This window comes from Ctenocephalides felis, unplaced genomic scaffold, assembly GCF_003426905.1.
Source record: "Ctenocephalides felis isolate EL2017-DRISC unplaced genomic scaffold, ASM342690v1 CF-g0.4_SCAFFOLD_01886, whole genome shotgun sequence".
In the NCBI taxonomy this organism is placed as follows: Eukaryota; Metazoa; Arthropoda; class Insecta; order Siphonaptera; family Pulicidae; genus Ctenocephalides; species Ctenocephalides felis.
The window spans coordinates 152,391,594-152,397,593 of NW_020538040.1; the positions used below are offsets into that span (position 1 = coordinate 152,391,594).

General features: G+C 30.4%; 1 pseudogene; it reads left to right on the forward strand.

The window, feature by feature from the left end:
- The first annotated feature begins 3,684 nt into the window (after window positions 1–3,684).
- On the forward strand, window positions 3,685–5,064 carry LOC113376066 (annotated as a pseudogene).
- Window positions 5,065–6,000: the final 936 nt, after the last annotated feature.

Consider the following 6,000-nt stretch of genomic DNA (forward strand, 5'->3'; position numbering starts at 1 on the left):
GTTTTACAGTCAGTAAACAAAAGCTTTTGAATTGAAAGACAATTAATTGTTTTTCAATAACAATTGTTTGAAACAATTGGTTTAAAAATAAACTATTAATAACAATAATTTACCGGTACGGTCTTTCTCAAATCATATATTCGCCAAACAATTAGAGTTTCAGTGTATTGTAATGAAAAACCTAAATAACAACTAGTGGGGCGCATGGTATCGTGCCTTAAAGCAAATTGCTGGAAGCAAAAATTATTTTTTTTAAAAAGATTTACATTTTTGAAAAAAATTTACTCTGAAAAAATTAGATTTTTGGTAAACTATAAATTTTTGACAAACTTACTTTTTTTAAAATAAAAGACTTTTTGAAGAAAAATTTATTTTGAAATATTTTGGAAATTTTGATTTTTTTAAAAGCAATCGTACTGCTTTAACTGCATGGAGACAAATATAGAAGCGCGTAAGCGCCGCGTCGCCGTCTAACAGATAAACACTGGTACGGAACCCATAGGAATGTAAACAAAATTTATACTTATTGTTAAAATCTCTATAAAATATCTGATAATTTGATGTGCATATGTCCCATGATCATTTTTGACCGCCAAATGGCATTTTTTTTACTTTTTTTTACTAGATCTCCGAAACCGCTAGATCTACCTTTATGAAAGGTAGGTCTGAACTTTTTGGCATACCTTAGAAAAAATGGATGTATGTGTGTGTATGTGTGTGTGTGTTCGGATACAAATTTTCGTCGACGATTTCGGGAACACGGATGAAGCAAATTGAATAATTCAAAAAACATTCGATTTGTCTTGATGAGGAGACGTGCTGATTAGTTTTTGTCAAAGGCAGGTCTAGCCGTTCCGAAGATATGGGGCAAAAAGTGCCAAAAACGGTAACTCAGTCAAGAGAACGGAGCGTCCGATTTGAATAATTCAAAAAACATTTTACTTGTATTAACAAGATGAAGAACTGATTAAATTTTTGGGAAGGCAGGTCCAGCAGTTATAGACTCTCAATAAAAATAAATTAAAAAAATATCATTTGGCGGACAAAAATGTTTATTGGATATACGTATGTACATCAAATTATCGGATATTTTATAGAGATTTTAATAATGTGAACACATTTTGTGTAATTTTTTTTGGGTTCCGTACCAAGTTTCTCAATTACGGTACGGGAAGTTCCAGCAATTTGCCTTAAGGCACGATTCCATGCACCCCACTAGTAAAAATTTATCAAGAGTTGGAATAATGAGACGCGCGTATTGTACTAACCATTAACGTTGACGTCCGCATTTAAATAAAATAGATTTTTCAAATAGGAAGTGAATTAAAATGTGTTAAATAAATGAATTCAATTTATACAATTATAAATATTATTCAGGACATTAACAGAACATTGTATTGATTGGTTTTTAGTGAAAGCGAAAACTCTATTTTTAAAATAAACGGTTGAAAAATGTATCTAAATTCAAATTCCAAATTATTATTAATTATGGCGGTTATTTACACGTATCGGGAAGTAAAGCAACATGCCTTAAGAGTGCAACTTACAACTAGTTCAAGTACAATGAATTCGGTCGATTTAAATATTTTCTTTTTTTAAGAGAATTGAAATTCGAGCTTCTGTTCGACAAAGAAAGTTTTAACTTCCCGTAGGGTAAGTTATAGTAATCGCAAAAAAATCGAAAATGCAAATTTTTATATATCTTTACGTTTCAGAGGGTTCTGAATATTTTGGCATACCTTAGAAAAAATGGATGTATGTGTGTGTGTGGTGTGTGTGCGTAGTATGTATGTGTGTGCGGATACAAATTTTCGTCGACGATTTCGGGAACACGGATGAAGCAATTTGAATAATTTAAAAAACATTCGATCCGTATTGATAAGGAGACGTGCTGATTAGTTTTTGGCGGAGGTAGGTCTAGCCGTTCCGAAGATATGGGGCAAAAAGTGCCAAAAACGGTACCTCAGTTTTTAATAGAACGGAGCGTCCTATTTTAATAATTCAAAAAACATTTTACTTGTATTGACAAGATGAAGATTTGATCAAATTTTTATAAGGGCAGGTAAAAAATGATCATTATGCCATTTGGCGGTCAAAAATGATCATTAGACATATGCACATCAAATTGTCAGATATTTTATAGAGATTTTAACAATAAGTATAAATTTTGTTTACATTCCTATGGGTTCCGTACCAATGTTTACCCGTTAGACAGCGACGCGGCGCTTACGCGCTTTATATTTTGTCTCTATGCATTTAAAGCAGTACGATTGCTTTGAAAAAAAGTTCAGATCTTCCAACATATGTCAAAATAAAGAAAACATTTTTTTTTTCAAAAAAAAAGATTTAAAAAAAAACAAATTTAAATTTTTTTTTTTCAATTTTTTTTTCAAAAAAAAGTAATTTTTTGTCAAATTTATAGTTTCTCAAAAATCTTATTTTTTCGAAGTATTTTTTTTTTTCAAAAATGTTAATCGTTTTTAAAAAAAATAATAATTTTTGGTACGGAAAGTTCCAGCAATTTGCCTTAAGGCACGATGCCCTAATTGCCTTAAGACATAATTCCACTTACAGCTAGTTTAAATTTAAATTATAATCCCTACTGGAAAATTTGACATCTACTAGCACGTTGTCAATGAAAGTTGTTGTCAGGGCCTTTTCACTTAGAACAAAATCCTCGTTCAGAAGGAATACTTAGGGGTCCATTTGTAGTCGCAGATTTGGCGCTAGTGAGCCGATGAAAAAGTATTTTCAAATGTTTTATGTTGGTTACTAGAAACGTCAGTGTTATTTTTGTGTAAGTTTACAAAATGGCGATTCTTATTCGTTTGTGGTTGTATATTTGTTAATAAAGATTTCATAAGGAATTGCTCTCAAATGCTTAGCCCTTTGACAATATGAATAGAACAGCTTCAAACTCATATGGAGGACATAATTACTACATTACTACGTAGTGCATTGACATATTAGTCTAATCATAATACACTTTAAGGAAAGAGGTCAGGAAATTGTGTAAGAAATCAGTATGCGCTTCTACAAGAAAGACATAATACACAAATAAAAAGCTGTTCCAGCTGTTTAAAATTGGATTACCACTTCACACGGATCTGAATATACTTGGGAGAAAATGAATTGCTTAAGAATGTCAAATTTCGCACGGGATGATTATTAGTTAACGAGAGTTAAGAATGACAGACGATGTAATGAACTAACACTATATGCATTATTCACTAAATTTCAATAAATATTTATATTAATAAGTAGAAAAAAGTGTAGACGTTATTCCAGTAGATTAGATGTGATATCTATTATATATAAACCGGTGTATTCCAGTGTATTTGTTGATTTATATTTCGATTTGATTGTATATTTATTATATATAATATTATCTAGTATATTTTTGTTATTATTGTATTATTACAAAACATAATAGGATTGTAATACCAAATTTAGTTTCAAATACCCGTGCACCTAAAATCATTAATTTTTATTTCAAATTTTGCGCCATTAATTTGAATGCTAAAAGCAGCGCCACCACGTCGAGCGGAGGACCCTTTAAGTATTCCTTCTGAACGTAAAAATCGGGCGAGAGAAGCGTCTATATGAACACGGGGTATTCTAATATTGTCTAGGGTTGTTGTGTTGTTGTAGTTGTATTCGTTGGTGATGGCGCCACAGGTAACAATGGCGTGGTAGGGGTGACGTGTGCCGCTGTCAAAAAATAAATAGAAATTCAAAATCATGTGTTTATACGCCATGTATAGACAATGCGTCGTTTGGTGTCGAAATGTCTTTTGAAATAGAATTCTAAATATTCTCGGATGCAGTAACGATGTACAAATATCAATAATATTATCTGTATTTTACAAACGCTTTGAACAGCACACCAAATTATAATGTAGGATTTTATCACATATATTTTATACTATTTATTACAAGTTTATTTCTGGAAGTGCAATTGGTGAGTGATCAGAAATCACTTGGTTTTAATGAGTTACAATGTTTGGATATCAATTACAGGAGTATGATTTGAAACATGAGTTAACAGTTTGTTGTGGAGGCTTAGGAAGTGTGTATGTTGCATATCACAGACCCACCCACAGAAAAGTGGCAATTAAGAAGATACAATTAGATTTAATAGAAGAAGTGAATCTTATACAGCAAGAGATATATATTACTCGTCAATTACAGCATCCAAATATACTATCATATGAAATATCATTTGTAAATGACTTAAATCTATACATCGTTGCCCCTTTGATGATATATGGTTCATGTAGAGATGTTCTAAATTTTTACAATTCTGGTTTTCCTGAAACGGCTATTGCTATTATTTTAAGAGATGTAATTAATGGATTGGACTACGTACATTCAAAAGGATTTATTCATAGAGGTATCAGGGGGAGTCATATGTTGATCAATCATTTAGGAACTGTCTTGTTATCTGGTTTGAGAGGTGTTGGTGAGCTTATTGTACATGGAAAAAGACAACGAGTCCTCCATTCCTTACCTCCACAAGCCAAAGACACACTAAATTGGTTGAGTCCTGAAGTTTTGGAACAAAATATGTTAGGATATAATGAAAAATCTGATATCTACAGTTTGGCAGTCTGTGCGTGCGAGTTAGCTAATGGTGTAGAACCATTTGCTGATATGCCTTGCACATTAATGTTCACAGAAAAAGTACGCGGCTATGCTCCTAAACTCTTGGACAGCATAACTTTATCAGAGTACAGCAATTCAGAATCTAGTGATGATTTGCAAGCAATGTTTTTAAACAGAAAATTTTCTGAATCATTTCATCAATTTGTAGATATGTGCAGTCGCAGAGAGCCTTCTATGCGACCAAAAGCTAGTAGTTTATTGCATCATTCATTTTTCAAAACAATAAAAAGCAGAGATAATTTATTAGAATATTTAAAACCTATTGAGTCTTTGGAGTTTCTTGTTAAAGACAATTGTGATACAATAAATGATTTGAATGTAAGCGCATTAAATATTCAAAATGATGAGAAGTGGATTTTTTAATATTGCCCAAATCTTAATTAATTTTTTGAAACAAGAAACCTATGCCAACTTTTAAATTTTAAACAAACTTATTTGTATATAATTTTAGAAGAGTAACTGATTTATAAATTACTGTAGAACTAAGCAAGCAACTTGTTATTTATTTTGTAAATAATAGTCGTAATTAAATAATTATAAATGCCCAGTGTGAATTATATTTATAGAGTGAGAGTTCATTATAAATTTGCCAGTGTTTCGTACCAAATGAAACTGGATGTGTTACATATTTTGGTTCAAATATTATGTAGTAGAGAAAAAAAAAAATGAATTTGAGTAACCTTTGTTTTTATTCTTCTTAAAACTAATCTTGTCATATACAACAGCAGTTTAAGCAAAAATAAATATATTGGAATTCGGTTTAAGACTAATATTATATGTAATATTTCATTATAGATTTGTTTGGTCAAATTGTAATTAGGAGCTCTTGTTCTATAATAATAGTTATATTGTATAATAACAAAAAATTATATTATTGTATATTGATTTTTTTTAACATGGAAGGAGATAATAAGCTATGTATTGTATATTTTGCTATGTATTTGTTTTTGTCTCTAAGAATCAACAAGAAAAGTAAATTATTTGTATTTATTAGTTACAAAGAATGAAAAGTTTTATTTAAAACTATTTTGTTTTTAATTATAGCTTGTAGACTGAGGACAAAGAGGACATTTATTAATGCAACATTGAATGTATTTTTACTAGATTAAAATTTGCTAAATGGAATTATGCTTCGAAAGTTACTTGGAGAGCTTTTCCATAAATAATTTCTTTGTTCAAGTTTAAGGCTGTGCTTACAACGCTTTTAATATTGTTTTGATATGATTTGGTTTCACTAATTAGGCAGAATTAACTAAAATTCAATACTTTGTAATGCAACGATTACGTTATTAGACATCGATATAATTGATACATGTTGTTGTTTATGTATATAAA